The sequence below is a fragment of the Phoenix dactylifera genome, chromosome 6, assembly GCF_051530095.1.
Source record: "Phoenix dactylifera cultivar Ajwa chromosome 6, Ajwa_hap1_PhDact_Kaust_v1.1, whole genome shotgun sequence".
In the NCBI taxonomy this organism is placed as follows: Eukaryota; Viridiplantae; Streptophyta; class Magnoliopsida; order Arecales; family Arecaceae; genus Phoenix; species Phoenix dactylifera.
In genome coordinates this window covers 11,798,609-11,816,489 of record NC_143195.1, presented here as the reverse complement: position 1 = coordinate 11,816,489, position 17,881 = coordinate 11,798,609, and positions in this window count along the sequence as shown.

Genomic DNA, 17,881 nt, shown 5'->3' with positions numbered 1-17,881 from the left:
ACTTAGATATTAAGCTTGCTTAACTCTTCTTCGTGCATCCTTTAGTTGCAAGCATAATCAATTTACTCAATCATTAAATTGAATAGCATACTAGGGCAAAATTAGACTAATCTTTTATTGAACCCACTGCTTAATAGTTGATTAGATTAGAATCATACTCTTGCTAAGGTTAAGCTTCACTAAGCATCCATACAACTTAGCATAATTAATCTAAAAGATTAGAAGTAGTTTAAAAGGTTTTAAAAGACCCAATTCACCCCCCCCTCTTGGGTTGTCACCTTGGGCAACAAGTGGTATCAGAGCAGGTGCTCAAATATTATTTGTAGTCTTAACCGACTAGAGCCAAAGATCATGACAACTCAAATAGATAGTTTTCTAGGAGAAGGACAATCAATTGATACACCACCACTATTTAATGGCATAAACTATACACATTGGAAAATACGCATGCGCATCTTTATTCAATCACAAAACTATTATTTATGGAAAATCATAATAAATGATCTTCACACACTCTCTCAAACTTTTAATGAAAAGGATTTAGCACAATTGAATGCTGATGCCATGAACCTTTTATATTGTGCATTAGATAGGAATGAGTTTAATTGCATATCTTCTTGCATGACTGCTAAAGAAATATGGAATATGCTTGAAGACAAATATGAATGCACTAACAAATCTGAAATATCATGTGTAGAAGGAGAGCAGTATCATATTGAAAATCTATGCTTGGTGGCACAAGAGGTACATGCTGAAACTGAAAGCAATTTTACATTTGATGAACTCCATGATGCCTTTTCTGATTTGTATTTAGAATATAAGAAACTTATTTGTAAGAACAAAAACTTGAAGATTGAAAATCAAATTCTAATAGATGAAAAACTGAAACTAACCAGTAAAACTGAAATCTTAATTAAAGAAAATCAAGAACTAAATCAAAGAGATCAACTTCTCACTGAAAGTCATGATAAACTTAAGAAAAACAATGAGTTACTTTCAGAAGATAACAGAAGATTAACTAAAGAAGTTGACAGATTAAAACCTGTTGTTGAAAGATTTACCCTCAGCTCTGAAAAATTGAACCTAATGATAAATGATCAAGGAGCTGAATTTGATAAAGTTACATTAGGATATCAACCTTGGTACACCCAAAAACCTTTTAAGAATATGTTTGTTAAAACAGTTTTTAATTACTCTAAAACAGATTCTCATAAACAAAAGCTAAGTAAAATCTCTTCTGTTGTCCCTAAATCTATACATTACAAATTTAATGAACCAAAAAGGGAGAAACAGAAAATTAAAAGTTTTCCTACTACTCATGTTCGATCTAAGTTTGTTAAATTCAACAAGAGGATACAGAAATACATCCCTTGTAATCCTAAAATCTGTAAATTCATGGACAAAATAGCTATTAAGAGAATATGGGTTCCAAAAGGAACAATTATAGCTAACCTACAAGGACCCAAAAGAGCTTGGGTTCCTAAGTTGAAAATATGATTATTCTTTCAGCAAGCATGTCTAGCTATCCAAGGTTCTAATGAAAGATGTTATCTAAACAATGGGTGCTCTAGACATGTGTTAAAGAATTGAATTTAAAATGTAATTAAAAAGAATGATTTAAATGAAAGAAAGGATGAAATAAGTAATTCTTACATCTTCTCGTATTGAAATTACTTTATTAGTTGATTAAAACATAACTTGAAAGTATTAATCATTTTTGTGATATAAGTGATATTTGTCTTTTTGGGTATGAAAAGAAAATATATTCAAATCACTTCATTTTTTTTGTATGCTCCACTCACTATTGGATAAGTTGCTAAATGATTAATTAATTCATTAAAAATAACTCTATGAACCCTCTATATGCTTGATTAAGAATTTTTGTCTATGGCATTATTTTTATTGATCATCAATATGATAATGTGTACTTGGTATGCTTTTGAATACCAAGATTAAAGAAACCATCCTTGGCACATAGAATCAACTCATGCTAGTATGTACTTAATATCAAAAGACCTTGCCATAGGCTTGTTTAGATTATCTACTTAAAGGTCAAAGTTTTGCTATGCATGCTAACTAAGGAAACAAACAAAAATCATTTCTAAATCTAAAGATGTTGTTTCCATCTCTAAGTCTTCAAAAGCTTACATTGGACTTGTTCTTGGAGAATAAAACTGAAGTATTTTTCTGTATTTACTAAATCTTGTAGAAGCGTTTCAAATGAAAAAGGTTTCCAAACTGTGAAGATCATGGCACAGTGTTGAAAACCAAAATCCAGATTAAGGTTATACAGAAAATAGTATTAAATTCAATTATTTCAGCTCCATGGACATCATAAGTAAAAAGGGGTTAATAGAATTCTTGAAGAAATGAAAAAGACAATTATGTATGATAGTCATCTACTTAAATAATTTTTAAAAGACTATCATCACTGCTTGTCATACATATGATTTCTATTAGATCTATTTCTGATGAAAATTTTGATCTTCTGAAAAAAAAATGAAAAATGAACCATTGCATATCTTTCATATTTTTCAGTCGTACATGTTATGCTTGATATGCTCTTATGAAAATAATGCCAAATCTGATAGAGATATGTCTATCCTTGGATATCATTCATCAAGCAATGCATATAGAGTATTCAATGAAAAGTTTTTAGTTGCAAAAATATCAAGGTATTTTATTCTTTATGAGACTAATGATTTATTATCAAGATACTAAAATTAAATTATGTATGTATATGGTTAATCTTTTACATATAACAATCTGAAAAACTTGTTAATAATTAGAACCAACTTGGATTTTCAGATATGCTCTTAATGAAGAAAAAGTGATGACTACTAAAAGACTAAATTAAGAAAAGATGAAATAGATCTTGATGAAATTTTTGCATGATTAGAAGTAAAGATCACCATCATCATTTGCTTGCTTTATGAGCTTTATAGTCCATCAAATGAGTGTGTAGAATGGACTCCTATGTGCTTACTTTATTAAAGAAGATATATGTTAAATAACCACCATATTTGAAAACACTCATTACAAATATGATAAAGCAATATATGATTTGATACAAGCATCAAGAGCATGATATAAAAGCTTAAATAACCTTTTTGATAGAAGGTAATAGTGATAATTCTTTGCATCAAAAAATGTGTGACACCTCACTTGCTCAAAGTATACATTAATGACATCATTTCTGGTTCTACTAATGAAGAGTTATATTGCAAGGTGAGTTTGAAATATGTATGATGAATGAATTAACATCTTCTCTCAAACTCCAAATTAAGACAAACAGGAAAGGGGATCTTCATTGACCAATGTTAGTCCACAAGAAAACTCTCATAGAAGATTGGCATGAAGAAGGTATGTCTATGACCCCATCTTGTAGAATTTGAAAAGAATGAGCAAAATAGATCTACTGTTTAAAGCTGTATTGAAGCATGATAGAATAATTATTTTATCATACAGCTAGTAGACCAGGTTGTATGCTCATTATGTGACCTTGTGCAAGACATCAATCTAACTTTAATGAATCATATTTTATTGATAAACAAATAAATCATAATCTGAATTGTGATAGAAATAACTGTTTAAGATAAGTTGATTAAAACTTAGCTAGCGTGCCTTATTGAATAAAATCTAAACTAAATTGATTTTGAAAATAAGAAATTGATTTGACCTTGATAAATCTACCTATTGCCTCACATGCTTGTCCTTGAACCATCTGATTTAATGAAACTATCTCTTTAGTTCAAGTGATATGTGCTTGCTTATATTTAGGGAATCTCTTGAGTAAAGTGACTCAACATGCAACTATTGTCATATCTTATATTGAGTCATCTAGTTAAAAAAATATATATGTTGGATGAATGCTTTGTATCTTAAAGAAACTAATGACCTTCCTTCAAGAAAGAAAAATGAGAAATTTCAACTTGAAGGATATCTTCATGTAAGATACACTAAACATTCACATGCAAACAAGAGAGAGGATCTTCTTCAGCCAAAAGTTCACACATAAGAAATCGAGTTTGGCTTGAAGAACATATAATGAATAGGTAATTTTAGATACCTTTCTCACAAATTAATTGAGCAAAGTCAATAACTTAAATCTTATTATGGCATGATTAAGGTCTTTAATTATTAATTTTTGATATCATGTCTATATATACATATATTGATTGACTTATACTTTTAGAAATTGTTTCATGGTTTGCCAAAACTATAATATATCTTTGCCTATGTCATAATCATGAAATACACAAGTTTATGCATAAAATTTTGATTTAAAATAACTTGTGAGAAGTTATGAATCCTTGAGCACAATGAAAATATTGTTTGCATGATATACATCTATATGATACATAAGATTATTTCATTATTCTGTTCTTTCATGTAAATTACTTGAGAATAATGAAGAGAGAGAGATAAAGAAAAGAAAATGGATATTACTCAAGAGATGAAAAATCTAAGCAAAAGCAAGTACTCCAATCTTAAGGAAAAGCAAAACAAGCATAATATATTCGGCATATTTGGAAGTGATAAAATCCATAATTAATTACACTTAAACAGGGAGAGTATGAAGTGAACATTTTAACCTTTCTATATTGCTCATCATAGGGATGGTGCCAATGGGGAGGCTAGTGGTAGTATCCGGCACTATTTGACCCAACTATTCGGTGTAGGGCATATTAGGGACGGCACAAGAGGGAGGCTAGTGGTAGTACCTCGTGCCCCTTCCCAACTCCACCGGATAGGGAGCAAATAGAGTATAGAGCATAAGAAAGTTATAAATGAAAAACAAAGAAAATGAAAGTAGAATTAAGTCAAATCTCTTAATCACTTGAAAACACACTTTAAGGATGAAATCATTGCAAGATTATATTTAAATAGGGGGAGTTTATTTGAAAAGTATTGACTTGGATCCTTGACATGCTTGTTCTTAATATTTTAATGCATGATTTAACACATGAGATGTTTTGCATATGGTATGATGTCTTGATTTATGGGTTCTCAATATTTTGTAATGCTTCATACTTGGACAACTTGATTGAATGTTTGAATTGCTACATAACATCTTTTGTTTGATCCTATTGAAAAGAAATTTCAGATTTGTCATTCACAATCATTGTTAAAATCTGAAAGCTAAATAAAATAGATTCATTCACAATCATTGTAGAAAGGAGAAGAGAAGAATATCTCTATTTAGGAAAAATAAATTGATTTTGATCTATCTTTCTACTCGCCTAACCTTGATGCATAATGTCCTAATACTTGTTAAAATATCCTTTATTTTGTATCAAAACTCAAAATTAAACACAAAGATTCTGAAAGTGCTTTAATGTTATTGAAATATGTATTTTTCAATCATAATAATTTAAGATGAGCCACAATGTGAAAGATACATATCTCAAATTATGACTTAAAAGGGCTCTATTGAAAATCTTTATGAAATTCAGAATTTGATTTTGTATAAAAGCTTAAACTCCATATGATTACTAAATAAAATGTTAATGTAAGAAAAACAGAATTTATTTTGATTGCTCCGATACGCATCCGAAACATATCATTTCTTATCTTCAAAGTATACTAATTTTGATCCAAATGATGTGTTTTTCGATGATCTTGATTGCAAACAAAAATTTCTAAATATATGATTTTATTTTGATATTAAAAGGATTTATTGTGTCTCATGTATACATTGCTGAAAAACTATGATTAAGAAATTGAGTTCTATAAATATATATACCTCAATGATCATCTATATGTTTTTCTCCCCTACATTATTAAAAAACTTCCATCAATAGAGTGAATGATCTTAAAACTAGAAATATTTCAGCTCACTCAAATGATTCTAAAAGAAAGAAAATGTAAATGCGGTTGAAAGAAACTAAGCTTCTAATGAATCATTTTCTGATTGATATTTCTATACATTTTCACTAAGATTAAGAGAAAGCATAACTTGTTCGTAAAGGATTAGAAAGAGTAATTACTACAAATTTTGGAATAATACTAGATTACTCTACATTCTCGATATTACAGGATTTCAGTGTTATTCATGTTTATCACTATAATCTGAAATTCAACAATTTAAAATGATTAAAGAAGAATGCATCTTTTGAGGGGGAGCTTTAGATATTCAGTATCCTATCCCAAAGACACTTTATTTTGATGCATGCTTTGAATTTTATGGATTGATTTTGATGAACCTCCTTATATTGCAAGACATGCTTTAATTACCTTAAGATGAGTTCTATAAAGGTTGTCTTATCTCAAACCTTGAGTCTTATGAAAATAAGCTGAAACTTATAGAAAATATATTTTTGAGATTGACAATTTTGTTGAACATTATCTTAGGATTCTAAACTCTTAAATGGAATGATCAATTGAGGGGGAGAAAGAAAATTTCAGAAGGAGAGGTCTTATGGAACTTAATTACATGAATCTATAGGAGAGGGAAAGAATACTAAATGAAAAGTGATCCTAATACTCTCCAATATGTATCATCTGAAATTTAAATCTGAAAATCTTTATGATACACCTTGAGGCGTGTTATTTGGTTAGTATATCTTATGCATCACTCATGAACCAAATTACAAATCTTAAGAGCCTCTAATTTAATAAAACAGGGGGAGAACAATGTATTAAATTTTCTTGAGTATCTCTTAGAAAATCTATTTTGAACCTCACTAATGAGTTTTAATTGGCTTGCTCTTTAGAACTTCTATTTTGTGCCAATTCATTATTTTATGTATCAAATTGTGCTTATTTTCTAAAGGAATAAAAGAAAGTCTTTAAAAGAGCTCAAAGATATATCAAAAATTGCATAAACTCATATTTTAGTATTTGTGCCCCCAATGCTCTTATTATCATAAAAGAACTTTGAAGTCATTAAGAATTAATGATCCAACATGATGATATGTTTTTCCAAATATATAAGTTTTGATCTTTTACTCTGAAAATTAATTAAATTGCTCTCATGTTGATAAAATACTTAATAGATTGGGCAAAAGGTCTTAAATGAACAAGCTTTCATACTTAGTGAAGAGAGGTTAGATTTCCACTCATATTTTTCCTTGACTATCATTTGTGGTACTTCTTGAATTAACCTAAGGAAGATTCCACCTACACTTGATTAGAAAACTATCTGTGGTATCAAATTAAAAAAAAAACCTCTTGAATTCACACTCGATGTGTTCTGCTCTGATCTGTGTACTTAATGTTTCACTATCTTTTTGATGTTGTCAAAAAGGGGGAGAAATATCTAAGTATATGCTATATACTCAGAATGCTTTATTACTTTGAATTGAATACAAATCAGCTTAAAATTTAAATATGTTGATTGTGTTAAGCTGATTAAATCTAAAGCATTATCATGAAGTATGTTTTTAAATATATATGTTTTCTACTTCATGCAACTTAGCTATGTATTACTTCTAGAAATCAATATCTTTTATATTGCATATACTCCAAGTTTTGTCATCATCAAAAAGGGGGAGATTGATGACCCAAAGATTGATTCATAAATTGATTTTGATGATCACAAAACCTTGAAGTATAGATACTAATGCTTATGTTGCAAGGAGAAAGATATTTATTTTGCAAGGAACATAGCAAGTTGGGAGAACACAAGAAGGCCTCCAAAGCTCTCAAGTTGGAAGAAAGCTACAATTTATTGGCCCAAAGTTTAAAGTTCAAAGGATTCAAATTGGAGGAGTAAAATCAAAAGAAAAATTCAAAAGAACAGTCTTCGAGTCGACTCCAGTGGAATTCGAGTCGACTCCGGAGAAGTATGAGTCGACTCCGGAGAAGTATGAGTCGACTCCTAGGAGTCACAGGCAGAAAAGTCAGAGAGCAGTTTTCGGGTCTGAGATTCGAGTCGACTCCAGTGGAACGCGAGTCGACTCCGATGGTTGGTAGGTCGACTCCAAAGAAAGCAAGAGTCGACTCTCAGCGGAACACAAGGAAAAAGTCAGAGAGCATTTTTGGGACTCTGAGATTCGAGTCGACTCCCGCATTGCACGAGTCGACTCCGAGACTCCGCGACCATCAACAGACAGAAAACCAAGTTACTGCCTCTGAGATTCGAGTCGACTCCCAGACAGTTCGAGTCGACTCCAAGGCAGCGCGACCCCAAAAATGCAGAGGATCAGTTTTCGGGCTCTGAGAGCCGAGTCGACTCCAAGAGAATCCGAGTCGACTCGAGGAAGAAAATCAGAAAGTATGTCCTCTGGATTCATGGGATGAGCCGACTCCGAAGATGCCAAGTCAGCTCCAGATGTTGGCGAGTCGACTCCGGGTTAAGTCGAGTCGACTCCCAGTCAAGGCATGCACTTTAATTCAAATTTGGAACAGTAGCCGAGTCGTCTCCAGTAAAGCACGAGCCGACTCCTGCAACAGGCGAGTCGACTCCTGATCGCGCGAGTCGACTCCGATCCCAACGGTAACATTGTCAGGAAATGCAGACTGTGTCCAACGGCTCTTTTTCTTGTCTCTAACGGCTATATTCTTGTTTCCACGCCATCTAAAGCTATAAAAACAAGAAGAGAGCTAGGGGAGAAGGCATGGAAGTGGGAGAGAACTTTTAGGGAAGAGATTCCAAACAGATTACAAGGGAAATCTCCCAAAAGCACAAAAGGGCCATTCAAAGTGAAATAGAGGGAAGAAGAGCATCCAAGTGAATCCCAAAGCTTCCTCTCCATCCGTGTGCTGCCTCAGTGATCCTCCACTTCGTGCCAAATCAGAAGAGGGTCAAGTAAAGAAGAAGTCGAGCTCCTTCATCTTCCAAACTCGTTTGAGGACTTCACTTTACTCTATTTGCTTATAGTGTTATATTTGCTTGTTTAAGAAGCTTTGATTTATCTTAAACTTTGTTATAATATCTTGTAACTTGATTCAATCACGGGATTGAATCAAGGGGTAAAGGTTTGTTGGTGAGCCAAAGGGAAAACCAACGGTGTAAGGTTTGTTGGTGAGCCAAAGGGAAAACCAACGGGGTTTAGGTTTGTTGGTGAGCCGAGGGTAAAACCAACGTGTAAGGGTTTGATTGTGAGCCCGGGAAAACAATCGGAGTGGTTCTAGTCGGTGAGCCTGGGAAAACCGACCGAGTTCGTTGTGCGCTCGTAAAACAACAAGTTGGGTTGTGAGCTTGTAAAACAACCGGCTGTAATCGCTAGGATTATAGTGAAATTCCCAAGAGGTCTTGGGGAGTGGATGTAGGTGCTGGGGTGCACCGAACCACTATATTTTTGTTGTGTTTGTGATGCTCTTTGTTGACTGACCTCCTCACTCACTTACTTAGATATTAAGCTTGCTTAACTCTTCTTCGTGCATCCTTTAGTTGCAAGCATAATCAATTTACTCAATCATTAAATTGAATAGCATACTAGGGCAAAATTAGACTAATCTTTTATTGAACCCACTGCTTAATAGTTGATTAGATTAGAATCATACTCTTGCTAAGGTTAAGCTTCACTAAGCATCCATACAACTTAGCATAATTAATCTAAAAGATTAGAAGTAGTTTAAAAGGTTTTAAAAGACCCAATTCACCCCCCCCTCTTGGGTTGTCACCTTGGGCAACACAAGCGTCCCCTTGGGAATTCACTATAATCCCGCGGATTACAGTTGGATTGTTTTTCGGGCTCACAATCCAAAAACCTATGTTGGTTTTACGGGCTCACCAACGAACCTATACACTTTGGTTTTCCGGGTTCACCAAAAACCTATGTTGGTTTTACGGGCTCACCAACGAACCTATACAATTGGTTTTACGGGTTCACCAACAACCTACGTTGGTTTTACGGGCTTACCAACAACCTATGTTGGTTTTACGGGCTTACCAACGAACCTTTACAATTGGTTTTCCGGGTTCACCAATCAACCTATTCCGTTGGTTTTGCGGGCTAACCAACCAACCTTTACAAGTAGTTTAATAAACAAAGGAAGAAGATTTAAACTCCTAGATGAGCAAATATAACAATATAATCTACAAAGAAGAGTTTAGAGAATATTTATCGCTTGATGTGACTTCTCTCTTCTTTGTCAAGGATGCTTCACTCTTCAAGGGTGGATGGAGCTCTTGATGACTCTTTGAATCTGCTCAACCACTTTCTTTTAATTCTTGAATGAAGCACTTGGATGAAGCTTGCCTTGCTAGGGTTCTCTCTTGAATGCACTTGATGTATTTTCCCAAAGCTTGCTTCCTCTGATGAATACTCCCTCTTAAATACTTCTCCAACCTCCAAATAGTCCTTTCTGACCGTTGGATTGAAGAAACTAGCCGTTTATAGCCGTTGGGAGTCCAAAAAGCATTTCTGCACAACTAGCCGTTATGTTCAGCCCGTGTTTGGGTCGGCTCAACCTGTCCTTGGGTCGACCCAACTTTGCCTTGGGTCGACTCAAACATTCCTTGGGTCGACCCTCTCAGAAAACACAGAAACTTGAAATTCAGCCTTCCTTCCCTTGGGTCGACCCAACCTTTCTTTGGGTCGACTCAACCTTGGGTCAGCTCAAACTTTTCTTGGGTCGACTCAACCTTGGGTCAGCTCAAACTTTTCTTGGGTCGACCCAACATTCAGAAAATTCAGAATCTTGAATTTCAGCCTTTCTTCATTTGGGTCGACTCAACCTTTCTTTGGGTCGACTCAAGGCTTACTTGGGTCGACTCAACTTCTTCTTGGGTCGACCCTCTCAGTAAATCCAGAGAACCATTTTCTGAGTTGTTTGAGGATCTTGATGTTTGGGTCGACTCATGTTTTCCTTGGGTCGACCCAACTCACTGTTCATCTGTGTCATTTTTGCAGAAGTGTGCCAAATGATTTCTTGATGTGCCGGGGTCGACCTAATCATCCTTTGGGTCGACTCAATCCACACTTTGCTGCATCTCAAGGTTAGATTCATTCATATAAACAATGTCATGTATCTATTTTCAATTAACCAAATATACTGAGAGTAATGAACTTATAAATGAAGTATCAACTTAACTTATAGCATACTCTAGATAATTGTTAATCATTAAAATAACACTATCATCCTCAGAGGCACCTCGGGACTTCTTCGCTGGCGGGGCCCCGCTCGGAGGAGCTCGTTTCCTCCTCCGACCGCTTCCAGTAGGGACGACCTACCAACAGCCGGTCCCTTGTCCGACCGCATGACGTCGTCAATCTCTGCAACAAGAACGAGATGGTCGAGGGCTGAGAAACCGAAGGAAAGAACGAGACGAAAGAGGAGAAAAGAGTCAAAAAAGAAATGGTGGCGGGCTCACGGTCGGTGGGGACCGAGTTCAGACCGACATTCACCAAGGTATCCTCGGAAATAAGGCGGGCCACCGGGGGGAGCTGGCCCTCGGCAACCAACCCCTTCAAGGCGGCCAAGCCATCGGATTCCTCCCTCGACAGTCTCGATAGGCCGATCGGGGACTTCATCGGCGTCTCCCAGGTCGCCCTGATTTCCCAAGAGGGATCTACATCGATGAAGAAGAAACGCTCCTTCCAGCCGTGAATGGAGGAAGGAGCCTCTTTGACGAGGCCGCACCCTCGCCGCGCCGCAAAGCACCACCACCCTTTGTCCTGGGGGTGGCCACTCAGGCTGTAGAACTCCCAAAAAACATTCAGAGTGGCGGGAATCTCGTGCATGCGGCAGAGAACCTGGAAGACCGTCAGGGCACGCCACGAGTTCGGCACCAGTTGCGTCGGCGCAACTCTTAAACCCCGGAGTACCTGCACGACTAAGTCCGAAGGGGGAAAGCGGAACCCGGCCTGGAGAATGCCCTCATTGATGGCGATCTTCCCTGGAGGAGGATGGGACATCCTCTCCTCAGGCCCCGGGAGCGTAACGTTGCAGGCCTCGGGAAGGTGGTACCGAGCCACGAGTTTGTCTAAGTCTTCGGCAACCAGCTCCGACTTAATGTGGTCTGCTCTCACTTCGCCCATTCCTAATGGCCAATAAACCTACGGTCAGGACGGGGACAAGAAGGGGGGAAAGACCGGGACGACTGGGGTACACTAATACAAAAGGAGAGTATGGAGAGCCCTAAATTAAAGAATGGAGCAACTCACCGGAAGAGAAGGAAGAACAGCCCCGAGAGCGTCAAAGGAGGAGCAAGCGAACAGTCCGACGGCGATGACGGCAGCGCAAAGGAGAAACTCGAAGATGTCTGTAAGGAGAAAGGCGGACGGAGGAGGACCCCCGGTTAAATTGGCGGAAAGGTGGGTGACGCCCCGGTAACGCCAGAGGACGCCTGGCTGCCGAAGGGTCGCTCGCGCCCCAAAGGCGAATCGACGCCATTAAGGAAGGATGTCCGTCGAAATCCTCAGACTGCCAGGTCAGCAACAACCGCCATACGCCATAAAGAAGACGGGGAGATCGAAGCGCGGGCGCCTCTCCGAGGGATGGCGGCAATCTCGAAGCATCACTTCCTTCACCCGTTCCCCTCCTGGTTCCAGGCTCGGAAGTGGGGGGCTACTGTTACGGGGGAACTCAGCCACCATGCCCCACGTGACCGACACGCGCGCCCAAGAAGACTACAGCTGCCCCTTGATCCAGCAATCCGACCCCGAGTCGGATATCTCCGGCTTCGCAGCCCGACCCCGAGTCGGCTGCCCCTTGATCCAGCAATCCGACCCCGAGTCGGATATCTCCGGCTTCGCAGCCCGACCCCGAGTCGGCTGCCCCTTGATCCAGCAATCCGATCCCGAGTCGGCAACCTCTCGACAACGACAGGCTGTTCCCCTGAAGCACGCCACGACCCTCTGTCCCTGCAACGGTCGTATCCGGCGCTGCTCCACGATCTCCTGTAATAGCCGTACAAGGCGGAGCTCCACTACACCCTGTCACGGCCGTACCCAGCGCTGCCCCACGACGCCCTGTAACGGCCATGTCAGTGGCCACTCCATCGCGCCCCACGATGACAAACCCCCCTGAGAGACCCCCCAGCCAGGTATATATGCGGCTGGGGGGAGAAGGGGGGGTAAGCAATATCTTCTAGAGCACTCTCTTGCTTGCTATTATCATCTCTCCTCCTCCTCCAATCTCCTCTGACTTGATCGTCGGAGGGCCCCCGCTACCCCAGTGGTGGTGCGAGGCTTGCTCGCAGGTTTCCCGGTGGAAGGTGGAGCGTAACCAACACCAACCAAGACAACTCAGACGGAACCCCGTTCACACCGCTGTGTCAATCGTTCTCGGTTTGGACCACCAGCAACAGAATCCATGATCATCACCTAGTTAAAGTTTAGCTTTAATTTGATGCTGCGATTATAACTGCCTGTGATGCGCCGTTTGCATGTGATGTAAATGCGAGTCGGGTAGATAGGTTTACATATGATGTAGCAAACCCAATTGAGACCTGTTACGGGGGAACTAAGCCGCCATGCTCCACGTGACCGGCACGCGCGCCCATGAAGACTACGGCTGTCCTTTGATCCAGCAATCCGACCCCGAGTCGGACATCTTCGGCTCCACAGCCCGACCTCGAGTCGGCGGCCCTTCGATCCAGCAGTCCGGCCCCGAGTCGGACATCTTCGGCTCCACAGCCCGACCTCGAGTCGGCGGCCCTTCGATCCAGCAGTCCGGCCCCGAGTCGGACATCTTCGGCTTCGCAGCCCGACCCCGAGTCGGCTGCCCCTTAATCTAGCAATCCGACCCCAAGTCGGATATCCTCAGCACCGCAGCCCGACCCCGAGTCGGCTGCCCCCTGATCCAGCACTCCGACCCCGAGTCGGAGATCTCTTGATAACGACAGGCTGCTTTCCAGAGACACGCCGAGGCCTCCTGCTCCACTACTCCCTGCAACGGCTGTACCCGATGCTGTTCCACGATCTCCTGTATCAGCCGTACAAAGCGGAACTCCACTACGCCCTGTCATGGCCGTACCCAGCGCTGCTCCACGACGCCCTGTAACGGCCATGTCAGTGGCCACTCCATCGCGCCCCACGATGACAAACCCCCCTGAGAGACCCCCCAGCCAGGTATATATGCGGCTGGGGGGAGAAGGGGGGGTAAGCAATATCTTCCAGAGCACTCTCTTGCTTGCTATTATTATCTCTCCTTCTCCTCCAATCTCCTCTGACTTGATCGTCGGAGGGCCCCCACTACCCTAGTGGTGGTGCGAGGCTTGCTCGCAGGTTTTTCGGTGGAAGGTGGAGCGTAACCAACACCTACCAAGACAACTCAGACGGAACCCCGTTCACACCGCTGTGTCAATCGTTCTCGGTTTGGACCACCAGCAACAGTTGGCGCTAGAGGAAGGGCCTGATCTCAGAGCGATCGTAATGGCACGGCGAGGTGGTCGTGGAGCTTCCAATGCCTCCGGTCGCGGGGCCTCTCGCGCCTCCGGCCGGGAGGCCGCTGCGTCTCCAACACATTCTCAGCAACACTCCACCATTCCACCCCCCATTCAGATGGTCGAAGCCGCTCAGTTCGACCAGTTAGCCCAGCAGGTTCGCACCCTCGCGGAGGCAGTGCAGAACCTGCAGGGTGTGATGTCTCGAGCGCCACAGCGGGCCCAGGAGCCGCTGCCCCCCGAGCGCTCACCTGTCTTCCTCAACCCGCGCTCCTTCCTCTCCCATGGGGAGGAGCGCCGGCACGAGGAAGGTTCTCGAGCACGGTCCATTCTGCCAGGACCTTCTCATCGAAGCTGCGCGGGGTACGAGAGGCGGACCCGGGCGCGTTCTCAGACCCCCCAGTCCTCGAGGGGCCCGCACTCCAGTCGGTACCCCTCGCGCCGCTCCTTGTCTCCCACCCACCGGTCGCGCTCCCTGGACCGGCGGGTGGACGATCTCCACAGACAACTCCAGGTCCTGAAGGGCCACTCCAAAGATCTCTTCGCCGACTTGGAGATCTCCTCCCAACCGGCGCTTGCCTCGAGGATCCTGCGGACCCCAAATCCGCCGGGATTCAAAATGCCGGCGATCGAGCCCTATGACGGGGCGGCGGACCCGCGGGATCACGTGGAGAGTTTCAGGACTCTTATGCTCCTCCATGGTGCATCAGATCCTCTCCTCTGCAAGGCCTTCCCGGCGACCCTCCGTGGCCCAGCCAGGGCGTGGTTCGCCGGCCTGGAGGCTGACTCTATCCAGTCCTTTGACCAGTTCACTCGCCTCTTCATCAGCCATTTCGCCGTCAGTAGCCGGTGGCGATTGGTTTCCGACTCCCTCTTTGATGTCCGGCAAAACGAGGGAGAAAGCCTACGGGATTACCTTACCCGCTTCAACAAGGCTACATTGGAGGTCCGGAACCTGAGCCAGGAGGTGGCTCTCTCAGCCCTGAAGCGTGGCTTCCGGAAGGGCAGACTCACCTTCTCCCTGGACAAACGCCTGCCGCGGAGCTTCCCGGAGCTGTTGTCTCGGGCGAACCAGTATGCAGACGCCGAGGAGGCAGCCGCCCACCGGAACAAGGAGGCCGCCGAGGCCCCTCTAAAGCTCGGGAAGAAAAGGCGAAAAGAGGCACCCCAGAGGAGGAGCCCGACGCCTCAACATCGGCGCAGAAGCCCGTCACCGGCGAGGAACCACGGCGCCCCACGCCCTCGTTCTCCGCACCGACGCTTCAACCGGTACACCCCACTCCTGGCCCCCCGGGCCCAGATCCTTATGGAGGTCAAGGGGCGGGAGAACCTCCCGGTCCCGAGGCAGATGAAGAAAATCCCTGGGAGGAGGCCCTCTCGGGCGTACTGTGAGTACCACCGAGACCACGGCCACGACACCGAAGACTGCTTCCAGCTTCGGGACGAGATCGAGGCTCTCATCCGCCGAGGGCGTCTCGGTCGATATGTAAACGACCGACGTCCCCCCGCAGACCCGCGTCCGGCCGACCCGGCCCCTCAGGAGCCTCGGGAGCAGAATCGACCCGTCGCGGGCGTAATCCACACCATCACTGGGGGCTGCTCTCGGCCCGTGAGGAACGCAGGGGGCTCGGTGGAAGCATCAGGGGTGGCCGTCGCGAAGAGGCAGCGGGTCGGAAATGTAATCACTTTTTGTGATGAGGATGTAAAGGGGGTTCAGACCCCCCATGATGATGCCATGGTGATCTCCCTCACTATGGCGAACTATGATGTAAGGCGTGTTCTTGTGGATAGTGGAAGCTCAGCTGATATTTTGTTTTACGAGGCCTTCCAAAAGATGAGCTTGTCCCAACAAGTGTTGCACAAAACATCCACCCCCCTCATAGGATTCACTGGAGACGCTATCTCGGCCGAAGGTGTCATTGAGCTGCCTGTGACTGCGGGCGTTGCACCCGCAGAAGCCACGGTGCGGCTCGGATTCTTGGTCGTCTGTGTTCCCTCGGCCTACAACGCTATCCTCGGACGACCCGGACTGAACGCCCTTCGCGCGGTAGTCTCTACATACCATTTGCTAATGCGGTTCCCCACGGCGGCCGGGATTGGAGAGGTCCGAGGTGACCAACCGACCGCACGGCAATGTTTCCTAGCAACTCTCAAAGGGAAGAAGCCCGTGGAGGCCCTAAGCGTCGAGTCCCTTGACGCCAGAGACGAGGTGGCTTTGCGGCACGGGGAGCCGGCCGAGGGTGTGATCGAAGTTCCCCTTGAAGAGGGTCGCCCGGACCGTACGGTCCGGGTCGGTGCCAACCTCGACTCGGAAGCTCGGCTCAGGTTAGTGGAATTCCTCCGAGCCAATGCTGATGTATTTGCCTGGTCGGCGGCCGATGTACCTGGGATCGACCCGGAGGTCATTTCTCACGCCCTCAACGTCGACCCGACCCACCGACCAGTAAAGCAGAAGAAGAGACACTGTGCCCCGAATCGGATCCGGGTGGTCGACCAGGAGGTAGACAAACTCTTGGATGCAGGCTTCATAAGGGAGGTGAGCTACCCTGAGTGGCTGGCAAACGTCGTACTTGTCCGGAAGGCGAGCGGGAAGTGGAGGATGTGCGTCGACTACACCGACCTGAACAAGGCGTGCCCCAAGGATAGCTTTCCGCTTCCACGGATAGACCAACTGGTCGACGCGACTTCCGGATATCAGCTGCTATCTTTCATGGACGCCTTCTCCGGCTACAACCAAATAATGATGGCTCCACAGGACGAGGAGAAAACTGCCTTTATAACAGACCGGGGGCTGTACTGTTACAAGGTAATGCCCTTTGGTCTGAAGAATGCTGGCGCCACTTACCAGCGCCTCGTCAATAAAATCTTCAAGGAGCAGATTGGCCGGAACATGGAGGTGTACGTGGACGATATGCTGGTGAAGAGTCGCCATGCAGACCAGCACATTACGGATCTGGAGGAGACTTTCGCCACCTTGCGGAAGTTTCGCGTGAAGCTGAACCCAGCGAAGTGCGCCTTTGGTGCTTCGGCCGGGAGGTTCCTCGGTTTCATTGTCAACCAGCGGGGGATCGAGGCCAACCCGGACAAAATCAAGGCCATCCAAGATATGTCCCCTCCGACCAAAGTGAAGGAGGTTCAGGAGCTCGCTGGAAGGGTCGCCGCGCTCGGACGATTTGTGGCAAAATCGGCCGAACGCTGCCAACCGTTCTTCAAGGTGTTGAAGCACCCGAAAGACTTCCTTTGGACGGCCGAATGTCAAGTGGCATTCGACCAACTCAAGGAGTACTTGGCGTCTCCTCCCCTACTGTCCAAGCCGCAAGAGGGGGAGATGCTCTACCTCTATCTGGCGGTCTCCCCAACCGCAGTCAGCGCAGTACTGGTTCGGGAAGAGGCAAAGCTCCAGAAGCCTGTGTACTACATCAGCCGGGTCCTACGGGATGCCGAGACGCGGTATACGAAGGCGGAAAAGATCGCCTTCGCGCTGCTCACCGCAGCCAGGAGGCTTCGCCCCTATTTCCAGGCTCATCCTGTCACCCTCTTGACCGATCAACCACTGCGGCAGATCCTCAGCAATCCTGAGAATGCGGGACGGCTGGTGAAGTG